Source organism: Notolepis coatsorum, assembly GCF_963971535.1.
Source record: "Notolepis coatsorum genome assembly, chromosome: 7".
NCBI classification, from domain to species: domain Eukaryota; kingdom Metazoa; phylum Chordata; class Actinopteri; order Aulopiformes; family Paralepididae; genus Notolepis; species Notolepis coatsorum.
This window is the reverse complement of record NC_140171.1, coordinates 40,462,712-40,479,364: the sequence shown is the minus strand read 5'-3', so window position 1 is coordinate 40,479,364 and position 16,653 is coordinate 40,462,712.

Genomic DNA, 16,653 nt, shown 5'->3' with positions numbered 1-16,653 from the left:
GCTGACATCTTAAAAAAAAAATTAAATAAAAAAAGTAAAAAAAATGTAAATCTTTATTTTAATTTTTTTTATGGTCCGGGGCTAGGAGAAAAACATCCGGGGCTAAAGCCCCGGAAGCCCAGGGCTAACGACGCCACTGCTTCCAACGTGCCTGTACCTTGCTGAAAATAAGTTGAGCAGTTGCAGTTGAGCTACAGGTGTTATATTATACAGCCTTTTCCTTCATCTTTATCAAGGGAACCTGTAACTGAGGGGTACAATTCCCTGACTGTATTGAATAAGTATGGTATCATTAAACCACTACTGCGTTATGTACATTACTACTGGCCATACAGTACACAGGTATATGTGATGAACACTCCCACAATAACACGGCTTAACAAGAAAGTACTGTTTAGAATATTTATTAGAAGAGCACCAAGATTATCTTACATTATTTATTAAGATTGAGAGTTGCGCTTGTAAGGTGAATAATGTGCATGAATAGGTCAAGAGCGTAAGTCCATGAGCATATTACGCAGGGGATAATTAATACCACCTGTAACATAAGAATTATATATGGTACACTAGTAGGTCAGCTGGAGATACTAAGGGGGTTCCCTCCGGTTGTAAGCCAGCAGGGGGGAGGAATGTTCGAATGCAAAAGTCTGGATCAACGGGGAATCAATAAGCTCCAGCTACGGGAGGCGGTACATTACTCCCTTGATTGGCAGACGAAAGCAGCAGCTATAATCCAAGTATGCGCGACAGCATAGGTGAAAGCCAGCCAGCCTCTCCTAGAGACGGGCTCGAGTGATGCTCCTCACGGGTAAATCCCACACAGCAGCGGGGTAGACGGTTCTCTGCTCCAGCAGCCACAGTACCAAAGCAATAATCCAGCCGGAAAAGGCTCTGCATTCACCGGTGTAGATTCTCCTGTGCACGGTACTTCACATTAACTAGGTCGAACTTGACGTTATTTCACTAAGCTCTGATACTTTTACTATCCTATTCGCACGCGGTTATAAGTGCTCTATTTAGACGCAAAGTTGCTCACTTCACTTGGTCGTTGACTCGTGATGAAGGCTTCAACTTGTTGGGTTAACTCGTTTGAGGGTAACTTGACTTTAGGCTAAGTGCTGCTGTATCCACCTGCGCCGTATTTTTACGTATGGTGAATAATCTAGTACCAGCCTTATTTCTGTCTCGTATTACTGCGCAAAACCGGGCATGTTCAGGCATGTCTTAGCGGTGACTTTGAACTAGACATTGGGGGTATGGCCGTGGCGCCTAGGGGATCGCTTCCAATAGGAGAACGAATATTATGGTCTGTCCTGTACCAGGTAAAGGGATATTCTGTGTATATGTACAAAGAATATACAAGGGATATCAAACGATATACAAATATTATACATGGGATCTCAGGCAATAAATATATATATTCGGTTTAATCTGACCCTTTGTAACAGAACCCTTATCCTGATGATTTTAATAATATTATGATGATACGATATGGACCTAGGTTACTCACAGCAACCTGGGCTTAGCCAACGCGATTTTAAATTTTTTATAAATCAAATCATATCGGCCCCAAGATGTGTCCGCCCACTGGGGAAATGCCCGGTATGCCAGATTACCAGTCCAGCCGTGCTACGTGGTAAGGAATTAACAGTAGGCTTATATTATTCAAATTACTTGTTTTATTAGGAGATTGCAGATACTGTATGGTGCGCTGCCCTATAGTAGTCATACTGTACAGTACACATCTTAGCATGACATCTTAAAGGCCGCCACAGAGTCGGGCTTACTGTGAACGGACCAGACTCCGCAGAGGTCCACGCGGACTCAGACCAGGCTGCAGAAACAAATTAGTGGGGGGGCATAAAATCTTCTCGGGGGGGCACAATGGTTTTTCAACACAGGTTCCCTTTTATACGTTTCAGCTGGGACAACGGCGCTGTGGCTTGCTTGGCGCTGCCCACGGTGCTGAACTAAACAGCAGAGAGGCAATTGAAAAATCTAATTTCTCTCTATCTTAAGAACATTCACTTATACAAAAACAGACTGAACGGATATATATAGCAGACCTGCTGGGGCAGCGGACTGAGAGCAGGGGACACAAACAGGCTGGATAAGATGGTCAGGAAGGCCAGTAGCGTGGTTGGGGTGGAGCTGGACTCTAGCGAGGGTGGTGGAGAGGAGGAACCTTGCTAAGCTCCAGGCCATCAGGGAAAACCCCTCCCACCCACTATACACAGACTTGGCTGACAGGAGGAGCATGTTATAGGCTCACACTACCTTAATGCAGCACTGAACGGCACAGGAAATCCTTCATTCCGACAGCCATCAGACTATACAATGCATCACTGTGCCTCACTGCATGCATCACTGAGCACAGTGACAGTTACCATCTTCCTGGACTCTTACTTTTTAAACAGCACTGGGCAATATTACACCTACTGTAGACTTCAGTATATTTTTACTGTATTTATTTACTGTATCTTTTATTCTATTTTTATTCTATTTCATTTTATTCTATTCTTAGGCCATTTGTTTTGTTATTCTTATTCGTGACTTGTTCTGTCTAAATGTTTAATGTTGAGTGATTTGCAGTGTCAAATTTCCCTCAGGATAATACATTTCTTTTCTATTCTATTCTATTCTATTCTATTCTATTCTATTCTATTCTATTCTATTCTATTCTATTCTATTCTATTCTATTCTATTCTATTCTATTATATTCTATTATATTCTATTCTATTCTATTCTATTCTATTCTATTATATTCTATTCTATTCTATTCTATATCTTTGAAAAGTCTCCATTTATTCAACACTTCTGAATTCACTGACAAACTGAACTGAACTGACAAAAATAAGGTGCATAAAAAAGCAAACAAAATTCCTCCACAGGCTACTCACCATCATTAGTAGAGCAGCAAGCGGCGTTTGGGGACAGAGTGAAATCTTCTTAAAACACTGCCCCTCCACTCATTCCTGAACTTTTTTGTTAAGTCCTTCTCAAATGCCAACTGAATTAAATTGGCCTTGCGTCGATGAAGCATACTAAGGCGATGTTCTGTAAAGACGTTCTTGAGGGTAGAAAACGAATTCTCACAGAGTGCCGTGCTAGCTTCAGTAGTGTTGTTGTTGACATCAGTGCCCACTAGGGCTGTCCCCGACTAAGAATTTGGATAGTTGACGATTGACCAACATTTTTATTTTTATTTTTATTTGCCAGGGTGGGCACAGCTGACTCAGTGGCGGGCCCGGCCCCCATGGCGCCGGGTCTGTGCGGACTCCACGTTGTGCACCGGTGTCGCACAAAAGGCTGGTTGACATTGACCTGCATTGAATGTAGTAAACTGGCATGAGAAATGTAGGACATTGGTATGGGGTGGTACCAGGGGCGTAGCTGGGGGGGGGGGGTAGCTTAGGATGATTCCAAGGGCCCAGCACTGGGGGGGGCAAATTTTTTTTTTTTTTTTTACTGTATGTATTATTGATGCTCTCATTGATACTATGTTTGTTTCTGAAGTGTGTGTGTGTGTGTGTGTGTGTGTGTGTGTGTGTGTGTGTGTGTGTGTGTGTGTGTGTGTGTGTGTGTGTGTGTGTGTGTGTGTGTGTGTGTGTGTGTGTGTGTGTGTGTGTGTGTGTGTGTGTGTGAGATATATAGAGAGAGAGGGGGGGCTTTGGTAGACTATTGCATTGGTCCATTCATTGAAGATGAACGCAATGCGATATCTTTTACTAGGCTCACCCACCAACAGTGCAGGTGCTGAACTGCTGATCCGAATGTATAGGTAAAAACCATATTATGCGTTTTCATCAATAAAAAAATGGGAGAAAAAAAATTCCTCTCGCGCGCCTGCGCGCGCTCGGATTCACTGGGGGCCTACAAATACATTCTTTCATGGGGCCCAGAATCTGGAGCTACACCCCTGGGTGGTACACTTGACTATGAAACCTCAAACGATTGCGGCTTGCCGCGCGGAGTCCGGTGCGCTCACAGTACGCCCGACTCTGTGGCGGCCTTAAGATGTGTACTGTACGCAGCAGTATCATTTGACATATTCTACAGATATACTGTAGACATTGAAACTAGTGAAAGATGTCAGTTATGTAATGTTGCTGGTATGATGTCAACATGACTGTCAACAGATCATGCGCGTCTCATGGGAAAAATATGTCTGCTCTACACGCTGGCTCCTCTAACCTGCTAACATGGGCGGTTCTGTAGCTTTGCCTGGTGGAGATAAATATAAAGAATGGTTTTGATTGATTGATTGATTGATTGAAAACTTTATTAACAGATTGCAGAATGGGTACAGTACAGTACAGCTCAATACATACAATTGTTAAGGGGATGCAGACCAGAGAAAGACTTTCGTCTTGTTTACATCAGGGTCCCCCATTTTCAATTCATCGTAACATATATGACATACATGACATACAGATAGACAGTACTGCTACATCTATATATTTTTGACATACCATATTTGTAAATACAGTACTGTTTGTGATACAAAGAGAGCCCAGAAAAAAAAAAGTATATACATTTGCCGTAGAAACTGTACATTGGATTGGGTAGGTGGGGGGGGGGGGACTGTACATTGGAGGTGGTTGGGTGGGTGGGGGGGGGGGGGGGGGGGGGGGTTGGGTAGGAGGGGTGGGTGGGGGACACTGTACAACTGTACAAACACATTGGAATATTGACAAGACCATACTTGGTAATTTACTGTACATTGGAGGGGGCTGTGTTAGGACATTTACAGGGGCCAGTTTCGAATTGCAGTCTCCCGTAGGTATTTTTTGAGAGTGTTTTTGAAAGTGGGTAGTGATTCACATTCCTTTACAGCTTTGGGTAGGGCGTTCCACATTGATGTGGCATAATTGCGAAACGTGTTTAGTCCCTTGTTTGAGCCGAATCTGGGTTTAACATGATTTGTGGAGCTCCCTCTGGTGTTGTGATCGTGGTATTCACTGACCTTTGGGAAGTATTTTGACATGTACATGGGTACCTTGGTCGTGTAGTGTGTATCTTGTAGACCAGGCCCATTGCAAGTTGCTGTACTCTGTCGTCTACTCTAAGCCATCCTAAGTTGTCAAAGTGGGCAGGGGTGAGGTGGGTTCTAGGAGTAAGGTCAGCAGTAGTCTGACCAGTTTGTTTTGAGATGTTTGTAATTTTGTTTTTAGCGCCTTTGAGGTGCTTTGGTACCATGAGGTGCAAGCATAGTCGTAGTACCCTTGAATGAGTGCTCCTGCCAGAGTCTTCAGGGTATTCTTGTTTACCAGTGAGGAGATCCGGTACAAGAATCGAGTTCGTTGGTTGACTTTTTTTTATTACATTGGATGCCATTTTGTCACAAGAAAGATTTGCCTCTAGGATGGAACGCAGGTAGGTAATATCTTCTTTCCTCGTGACAATATTGTCACCCACTGTAACTGAGAAGCCGTCGGTCTTGCTGAGTTTGTTATTTGAACCGAAGAGAATGGACTCTGTTTTGCCCATGTGTAATGATAGTTTGTTATCAGCGAGCCATATGCAGATTTTGCCTAGTTCTGAGCTGAGGGTTTTTTCAACCTGTAACTTGTTCTTGTCAGAGACCAGCAAGTTCTTTAATAGTTGTCATACAGAAGTACAGAATACTTTCATACAAAATGCTTCTTACTGTTACACTCCAGAGACTGTGCTAGACAAGATAGTATCAAATAACATAATATAGCATGTAATTTAGAAGAAGAAAAATGAGGTCACATTGTTCGGTATAGACATATGTACAGTGTTCTGAGTTACCATATAATATACAATACTATGCAGTGTACTAATGTACAGTACTATCTAGTGCAAAGCAGAAATGGGATGAGGTACAATTTTAGGTACAATTTACAGTAAGGTGTACGAGTTGTAGTGCAATCCTTCATCAATAAATATAAAGTGTGGGGAGTGGGTGCTACAGTGTGTTTGTTTAAAGTGGGTGTGTGCTATAAAGTGTGTGGAGTGGGTGCTACAGTGTGTTTGTTTAAAGTGAGTGTGTGCGTGTGGATGTGTGTGCTATGTGCGTTTGGTGGTTGTTGTTGTGTAGTGTTCATTCATTGTTCGTTTAGCAGCCTGATGGCCTGGGGATAGAAGCTTCTTCTGAGTCTTTCTGTGCTCGCCTTGAGACTCCGGTATCGCTTGCCTGACCGCAGCAGTTCAAAGAGGCAGTTGTTCGGGTGACTGGAGTCTTTAATGATTCTCTTAGCCTTGCCCTTGCAACGCTTGTTGTAAATGTTCTGGAGGGTGGGGAGCCCCCCTCCAATTGTGCGTTCGGCTGAACGTGTCACTCTTTGTAGTCTGCTTCGGTCTTGTGCAGTGCTATTCCCAAACCAGGAGGTGATGTTGCCGGTCAAGATGCTCTCTATTGTACATGAGTAGAAGTTCTTAAGGATCTTCTGACTGACTTGGAACTTCCTTAGGCGCCTGAGGAAGTAGAGGCGTTGTCGTGCCTTCTTCACAACACTGTCAATGTGTGTGGTCCATGTCAAGTCCTCGGATATGTAGGCTCCGAGGTACTTAAAGCTGTTGACTCTCTCAACAGCAGGGCTGAGTCGTCCGCAAACAGGAACAAGTTGCAGTCACAAGCTGACGACATGTCATTTGCATAAATTAGGAACAGTAGCGGACCTAGTATGCTTCCTTGTGGAACACCACAGCTTACTGTGAGGGGGGGGGGATAGGGTACCGTTTACCTCCATCATCTGCTCTCTCCCCTCCAGGTAGGATTGCATCCAGCTCACTGATAGACTATCAAAACCAATTGCTTTTAGCTTGTCAATCAGAATGGTGTGATTGACAGTGTCGAAGGCCTTTTGTAGGTCCAGCATGACCATGCCGCAGTATTTGCCCGCGTCCACCTCTTGTTTGATGTGGTCGTTTAAATAGAGAAGGCATGTGTCAGTGGAGTGGGATGTTCTGAAGCCAGATTGGAATTCGTAGATTAGATTTTTTTCCGCGAGGTATTTTTCTACCTGTTCGTATACAATTTTTTCCATGACTTTCGAGATGGAGGTAAGGATAGAAACAGGGCGGTAGTTGCCTGGGTCTAATTTACTGCCTTTTTTGTGCAGAGGGGTCACTCTCGCGATTTTGAAGTCCTTGGGGACGTGTCCCTGTTTTATGGAGAGGTTTATTATGTGTGTGATGACTGGGGTGATGGCGGCTGCTGAGTCTCTGAGGAATTTGGAGGGGATGTTGTCATGGCCAGTGGCCTTGTTAGGTTGGAGGGCGCTCAGTTTTTTGAGTACCTCATCTGTTGTTACCATTTCCAGTTTGAAGTCGTCTTTGTGGACCCCTAGGTTCTTGTAGTATGCTACTATGTGTTCTACCCCATAATGCCCTGAGTGGGAGGGTAGTTTGTTTACCAGTGTTATGGCTATGTTTGTGAAGAAACTATTTAAGTAATTGGCTACATCCAGCTTTTCTGTGATGAGCGTGTTGTCCGTCTTTATGTTTATGTTTGAGAATCTGGTTTTAAGTTTTTTACTGCAGCCTAGTTGGTTATTGAGTAATTTCCAAAGTTCACGTGGTTTGTTTTTGTTTTCCTCGGTTTTGTCATTGATGACATTTTTTTTGCTGTTCTGATCATGGAGTTTACATCATTTCTTAGTCTGTTTCTTTCCAGTTTGAGTTCAGTCACGTGGGCTTGGAGTTCACTGCTCGTGCTTATGGTAAGCTTTGACTGACTTTTACGAAACTCAGAGCATTTTTTGTCTCTGGTTTTCATAGCGGTCAGTATTTCAGCGTGCATCCACGGCTCCGCGCAATTTTTTACCCTGGTGGTTCTTAGGGGGGCCATGTTGTTTAGTATCGTTGAAAATTTGGTTTTGAAGCCAAGCCATGTTTCTTCAACCAGTGTACCATTGAGCTCATCTGACCAGTCCAGACCCTCCAGTTCAAGGTTAAAGGCCTCGCTAGAGTAGGTTTTGAGGTCTCTAGATGTGACTGTTTTGTGACAGCCAGCCATTTGTTTTAGCTTTTTACGGGTACAGAATATCATATAATGATCACTTAACCCGCATGCTATAACCCCTTTATTGGCCATCTTGGACTTGTTGGAGTTGATGCTCGTAACAGTCAGAAAAACAGTGAGGATGGAGAGACAAATGGAAAATAAGTGTGAACGTGAAGACTGTGAAAAAAGCAAGAGGAAGGTGAAGACAGGTTAACTAGCTGTTCATGTTATGATATGATTATATATGATCATACTGTATATACGTATCATAAAAATAGCAAGATAGAAATGATCATTCAGTCACAGCGGAAGTTGTGTTTTTGTCCCTATCTGTGTGTATATCTGTATGTAAAGAAATGGCTGGATTGCCATGAAACCTTTCCTCTTTCAGATGTGTCTTCCTTTTCGCCCTCTTTTCACCAACATTGCTTTTTGAACTTGGGGGTTTCTCTTTCTCCTCTAAATCTCTCTCCAGTTGCTCTGTTGTGGGACTTTTTTTACAAGACATATTTTTATTTTGTTCTTCGCCTTATATCTACATAATAATCAAATATTATTATCTTATATCTTGCCATCTTCTATTCATTTCACATGTTGTTCTTCTTGTTTTACCCACAGAATTTACTTTCCCGCAGATAATCTCCCATATAGCAGCTTTTTGTTGTTGTTGTTGTAATATCTTTTGAATATTAGTAATATTCAGTAGCTCAACAATATGCTTATTTGCCTCTTTCACTAAACACCTCTAATTTCATTGGATTTAATACAATTTTGCGCTTGCAGCTATTCTGTTTTCTGTCTAAAACAAGATGGTAACCCACGAAAACATGCAAAGCCTGTTAAATTCTGCTGTCTCCACTTTGCACCTGCTGTAATTTATGCAATTAATCTTCATTGATCACCTGCAAAACGTACATGTAAACCAACCAAAAATGCAATCTGTTAGATTTAGTATTCTATTTGGGATCTTAGTACATCACACCCATGGGATACAGTGTCATGTCAAACTGTTCTATTAAATGATAGACAGTGAATTATTTTGTTGCTCATGTCGTTTTGCCAGTCCTTCGATGTCACTGCTGATGTCTTTGATGATGTCACTGCTGACACTCTCAGACAGCAGCATTTCCTCTTCCACGTTGCCCCATGTTAGATTGCTATGAGTTCAATTTGACCTGTGGTGTCCCACAGGGGTCAGTATTAGGAGTAGAACCCAAACTGTTCATCTTATTATAAATTATATTTGTAAAGTGTTTGACATATTGAAGATCATTGTCTTTGCGGATGATCTGGAGCAGCTTTTGGAAGTAGCAAACAAAGAGATGGAGAAATTAAAATGTTGGTTTGATACAAATAAATGATCTACAATTGGAAATTGATCAGGTCAAATTGATAGATTATATGAAAACGCGTCTTAACTCTTTCAATGCCACGCCTGGTTTTCCGTTTTACCGCTTGAATGCCACCATCCGCGCCAATGTTAACGTTAATATCGCCTAATCTATGTTTTAAATTATGGCTATGTGTCTAATCTGCCCATCGCATTATCAAAGACTATTTTCCAGTCAGTGCTGTGAAGGTAGATTGTTTTTTTATCGCGTCGTTGCCGTTTCAGAGCAGTTAGAAAAGCCCTCGTTTTGATATAAAAAACAGCTCATTCTGGAGCATTCTATGAAAATCGTCTTTTAGTGGAATATTCCACAACGTTGATATTCGTCGGCCTTTTTATGAATCGTTTTCAAATAAACGCTAGATGATCAATATTATACGTGCACGCACGCACATTACGGCCGCGCGCGGATAATCGCCTCGTTGATTTCCTCTCGGACTTTTACAGTGAGACCGAAAGAAGACATTTCACAAAACAGCTTATAACTTCATCAAACTTACTCTGATTATCCTACCACTGATAACATAGAGTCCTTACCTGACATCAGATGGTATCCAACTGGTATATTCCAATTCCTGATCACCATTCGAAAAAATCGATACGTGTATGGATCCAACGCGACACAGTGGATCTCCATGATCCGCGGGGATCTGAGGCTCCAGAATGAACTCTAGTAACCCCGGCTGGATCAGTGAACTGGAAAATGTGGAGTACCGGATTTTTTTCCCCATTCATTTTCATTGAGTCCATTCCAAAATCACTTATGTCATCTGGGAGACGACAGGGGGCGCTTTTTTCCACAGTGATCACCGGCGCAGCTCGGCAATACTCGGGTAGGCTCGGGTGATGCAATAATTTTTCAGATCGCAAAAAAATTAAATAAAAAGAAAATCAGAGAAATCTCGTGAGTGGCTAGCAACCACCTATAAAAAAACACGAGAAATCTCGTGAGTGGCACTGAAAGAGTTAACGGGGTCTTAACTCAATGGCTGCCAACAACGAGTATATTCGTTATTGGCCGTCAATCGAATAACGCCAACAACGAGTATACTCGTTATTGGATCGTTATTTCTTTTATTCGCTATTTCCATTCATAAATCATCCAGGTAGGCTGTGGTACTGTGTGGCAATGTGTCTGAGATCGCAACGGTCCAATACAGCCGCCTGTTGGTATGCGGCCGATGTCGCACTTCCTTTCTGACTCAGTGTTTGGCTCTGTTTATCATTGAAATTCCTCCGGACAGAGTTTTTGAGTAACGTGGGGGATTATGGCGTGGGCTAAATGGACATACGATCTAGCAGATGGCAATCAAATAATTGGAATATTCTTTTTGGATTCGGATCCAAATATGGATCGGCCACAGGTAAGAGCAATTTAACGTCAATTTCAGCTTGGTTGTGCATTGTTTTGATAGCCATCGCCCTGATCAGCGTATGCTGTTGTACTAACGAATGCTGTTATTGACAATCAATTAATCATAAACGACCACCCCCCCTTTAATGCATGCATGATGGAACATAATATACCGATCATAATTATACATTTTAATTTTTAATTGTAGCATGTATAGGGACGCAATGCCAATGGATAATATATAATACACGTCGTGGGGGTATTACTAGCCTCCCAGGAATTACCCCAGACCACTCTAAAACCATACTTATATTCACCACGGTATAAAACGAGAATGTATAGATTGGAAAATATTCCTTTTTCACATCTTGAACGATAGCTACTCGATGTCAAATGGGCCATAGTTGTGAGGTTTTTGTCCTTTGCTCACTTACTCGCTCTGTTCCTTTAAGCCTACTCGCTCTTTTCCATTTGTTTTCTGGTAATCATTTCATTCCCCTATTCACACGCTTCTTCCCAGAGACGTCGTTGATTGGTTCTCCCCCGTCCACACGCTTATCAATCACATCCCTCAGCTGTCACTGCTTGTCAATTAAGCATTCCCGTATTATTTATACCCCGTTTCCCCATTCAAGTTTTGTTGGATCGTTTTGATATTTCTGTTGCATTCGCCATTCCTGCTGCCTGCTGTTGTTTCCCTGTGCTTTGCCTCCAGGATATTCAAGAAGCATTCCTCTTGGACACCCTTTCCCCAAGGCGACGCGCTCGCTCCATTCTGTTCCAAGGCTCTTTACGCACAACACCTGGGTGAGTTTTTTATGACTGTCTTTGATCCAATTCCGTTTTTCGTGTGTTTATATAACACTGAAGATTTCCAGCTTTTTATCAGACAGTCACTCACCCAGCGTTTAGCCTTTTTTGGATTGTCTCATTGGGATAATATTTTGGCCTAACATCTCCCACTGTGTGTTTACACACCGAAGATATTATCACATTGGATTTGTATTTTGGGACTTCGCTCACAGTGTTTATTTTGCACCGAAGATATCTATCACTTGGGATTGTGTTTGGAACGTTACTCACAGTGTGTATTTACACCGAAGATTCAGTCACTTGGATAACTCTGTTTTCGGGTACAAGTCACCTCTCCTGTTCACCTGCTCTGTTCCACCTGCACTCTGAGTTAACTCGCTCCCTCTCTCTCTCTCGGTCCCGCAACCACCTCGGAGATTCTGCCGAGAGAAGTCTGCAGAGCGGCTCTGACGTCAGCGTCTGCTTCCCCTGACTACCATCCCGGGAGAAGCTGCAGAGCAGCAACATTTATCCTTGCTTGTATTCCAGTCTTTGTTTGAACTCTTCCCAGTCTGTGCTGTTTATTTAGTCTTAATAAACAAGCCCTTGTTTTTGGCAACTCTGAATCCTTCTCTCTTGTGTCGTTGCGTTTGGGGTCGGTGTCAAACCTTAACAATAGTATTGCATAATAGCTATAATATTTAAATATGAGCGACTCCCACCTTTTACAGTGGTGGCGGTAGCTACTACATGATGAGGATAATAGCTGGCAGAGAAAGAGTTAATAGACCACAAACTCTGCTGGAAAAATATTGGCATATTAGGCAAAACGAGACATTTGTTGAATCGGAAAACATTATTCACACTGTAGCACACTTATTGTACCTTATCTGTCATATTGTGTTGAAGTGTGGGGGAATACTTATAAAAGCAACCTACAAAAGATATGCTCATTGCAAAAAAGAGCTATAAGGATAGTACATCATGCGAGATACCTAGACCATACAAATTGTCTGTTTTTAAAGAGCCAGACTTAGTTAAGGGGAGACACTGCAGGTGAATAGGGTAAAAAAATTAACTAATAGATATCACAATGAAACTTCCCCAGTTGATTACTTATATTAAGACAAGACTTTTTTGTATTACAAGTTTTCTGAAATTGTATGTTTAAATATGCAAATGAGGCATGATCTACTTAAATATGCACTAATTTGCATATAATTCCAGGACAGAAATCTGAACATTGGATAAAGCCATTTTCAAAATTATAGTTTCATTTTGTTGATATATTAGAGCCAAAGGTTATTACAGAGGGGATTTTGGATATCTCTTTTTATCACTCCATAAATCAGAAAATACTCCATTCAGTCAATTTTTATGGTAAAATTCCATATTTTCGCCATGTTTTTAGGAATAAAATGTGATATAAATCAGGGTATGAATGCGATATCAACAAACCCTTCTGTAAATACCTTCAGAACATAGATATGAATAGAACTGGAAGGTTTGGTGTATGTGAGTGCTACTGAAGTGGAGATTTCTGGCTCAGAGTATGAGGAAAAACTCTTAAAACTCATTTTTTGGAAAACGCCTTCAAAGTTCTGTATTGTAAAATGCCATACTTTTTTTTTAAACAGATATTTACAAACACAATACCTAATCAAACCATTAGTAATAGACAACCTAAAGACATGCCTGATAACTGAATAATAATAATAATGATGTTATTGAACTGAACAAAACTACACACAGGCTACAAACAGTGTAGTACAGTGTAGTACCCCCTAATAGGCAAAACATATTTGAATAGATATCACTATGAAATTTTCCCAATTTGTTATGTACATATAAACTAAGAAAAAATATATTGCAAGTTTTCTGAAATGTATGTTTATATATGCAAATGAGGCACTTCCCCATTAAATATGTGCACATTTATGGATGCAATAAGGCAAAATTATGTAAAATAAACAACTAAATGTGTGTTATTGATGTTTTATTGTCACTAGTTTCATAGAAGACATGTTTTTAGGAAGCAAAATATAACAAAATCTCAAAATCAACAAAAAAAGTATATTTGACTATTCACCTGCAGTGTCTCGCCTTAAATTCAAAACTGCACAAATTATGTTTAAGGTAATAAATAACATGTTGCCAAACAACATTCAAAAAATTTACATACTGTAGTGTTAGATTTTAACCACAATCAGCCAGTATCACCTCTTCCTCTGTTGGCTTGTGTAGTTTCTGCGTTGTGTTTATCTCTGGATCTTCTCATACCGGCTGTACATCGTGGTCATTCACATTTAATGCAATCCGTAATCATAATAATTTCAGCACTGTCAGACGTGTTACCTTTCTTGGAAAACATTGTTTATTACATAAACAAAAGCCTCATATCAGATGTTACCCATCTCGTATTGTCAGGGCCGGACTGGGGAAATAATTCATACCGGGAGATATAGCGCGAAATATAGCCCCAATCAGGCCACTTTAGTTACAAAGACTTAATTTCCTGCATTCTGGTGAATTTTAGTGCATGTGAATCACAAACTAATGAGCCAACAATTGCTTAGTACAATGTACTGTTATGAACCTCAAATAAAACTGTTGTGGCACTAGCAATGCTACTCTCTCCACCTTTAAAAAGAAAAAAGCAAGAGCACAACATATTTTTCTATTTACTATTATAATACAGTTAACCACTCTCTCCACCTATTCAAACAAGGCAAGAGCACAATACCATATTCACTTTACTGATGCACTACCCATCAACAGTTAAAATAGCCCTTTACACAAACATTAAATAACAGACCTTTCATTACAATACTATAATAACAGTAGCCACTGCCAGAATAGTGACACATGTATCACGTGTGGTGAGCACACGCATGCATGCACAACGAAGACAGAAGATTGCGTTGTCTCAATCATTTTAACTATAAAATTAGCTCAAAGTATGAGCTCACTGACTGAAATTTCCAACAAAAAGCATCAATTGTCAAATAATATTGATCACATTAACTAGACTAGATGTTTTTGAGGAAAGTAGAAAGGGAACAACAACTTAACCCTTGTGTCTGATCAGATTCTAATTTTTTTGATAACTTTGCAGTGATTATGTTTGTAGCCAATGTGGCAAAGGTGTGTAATCTTGGAATTATCTTGGAATTATTTTGACCCTCTCTTTCATAAATTGTTTATTCAACTTCAGCCCCAATCATAACCACTACATATTGTTTTTTGTAATGTCAGATTTAACAACTCCTTTTGGGAGTGTGCCATCTGCCATTCCATTCGCCGCCTCCACGGTCAATCAGTTGTATCGCCTGGTCCCGCCTCCACCAATCACAAGCGGCAGCACGGCTCCATTGTGTGTGTGTGGAGAGAGAGTCAGATAGTTCTCCAACTCTGTCGCAGACAGTGAAATCCTGGTTGTTCCCCACCCACCTGGTTATCTAAAAACAATCATGCCGCGCCGCCGCCACAACTAGAAACAATGGCCTGGCAAAAAAAAATATATATATATATATATATAATAAAAAAAATATATAATATTTTTTTTTTATATAATATATTTTTTTTATCTGTGCAGGCCAGGCCACCGGGAAAACTCCCGGTGCTCCCGATGGCCAGTCCGGGCCTGCGTATTGTCATTGTTTAGTCTTAATTATCTTCTCCATCGTCTCTTCCAATGGTTCGGGCCTCGTTGTTAGCCAAACCACCATTTCCTGTTAGCCGAAGCTAGTGATGATGTGTCACTCCCCTCCCCCACCACGTCTATTCTTTTACCAACTAACTTGCATTTTTCCGCAATCTGATTGGCCACTGACGTTTCTGGTAATGTGACATGTGTGCCAATCGCGTGACGCCTGTTTCTGCGCCTATTTCCGCCTCTAACAGCCTGCAAACTACCTAACGCCTAGTTATATCACTGGTTAAGCTTAGGCGACTCTTTCGAAGTTGGTTAAGGTTAGAGTTTGGAATCAGGGCTGGTGTTCTATCGCCCTGCTCTAAGACAAACTCTAACCTTAACCAACTTCGAAAGAGTGCCCAAGCTTAACCAGTGATAGAAACAGGCGTCACACGATTGGCGCAGATGTCACATGACCAGAAACGTCAGTGGCCAATCAGATCGTGGAAAAATGCAAGTTAGTTAGTAAAAGTATTGACGCTCCCCCACCCAGCGAGGGTGGAGAGGGATGAAAGTCTCTGATAGACGCGTGTGCTCTTCTGTGTGGTTCGTTTCTCATTCTGGCTTACACCCGGAAGAAACTTACTTTTCTATATTCTCGCCATAGCAACGACAGGCCCGGCCTCTCTTCTTGTCGCTATGTGACGCGCTGTCATGACAACTGCTGTTCACCTTCCACACACTAAACGTCCGTTCAATTGATGTCTCTCTGCCTGTCTGTACTTTCAATGCTTATCAAGATGACGAATGATGAAGATAAGATATTCCTTTATTGATCCCCTTGGGGAAATTCAGGTGTAGGAAGTGAAACCCATATCTTATCTAACTATCTATCTTACTATAAAGGAAGAAATCTGTCTGCTCTCAACCAGGGAGCCATTATGTTCCCAATTGTATAATAAAATACAGTAATTGTTGGTGGAATCTGTAATGCTGTCAAAGGGTGACCGCTAGTAAAAAATAACCCGCGCTTGGTTTTGTTTCTGTCTGTTGTGTGGGTTGGAGTTTAGTAACTTATTCTTTGTGAATTTCTCCAGACCTCACTTGGCAGGACCAAGTGTGGTCAGCAGTAGCAACCCCTTCCCTGGCCCCACTCAACTCCAACCCTCTCCCTTTCTCCCTTTCTCCCTCCCCCTCTCTCTCTCTCTCTCTTCTCTCTCTCTCTCTCTCTCTCTCTCTCTCTCAGCCTCCCCGTCTTTATCTCTCTCTCTCTCTCTCTCTCTCTCTCTCTCTCTCTCTCTCTCTCTCTCTCTCTCTCTCTCTCTCTCTCTCTCTCTCTCTCTCTCTCTCTCTCTCTCTCTCTCTCTCTCTCTCTCTCTCTCTCTCTCTCTCTCTCTCTCTCTCTCTCTCTCTCTCTCTCTCTCTCTCTCTCTCTCTCTCTCTCTCTCTCTCAGCCTCCCCGTCTTTATCTCTTCTCTTTCTCAGCTGTTCCCTTTCCCCTCTTATTTTCC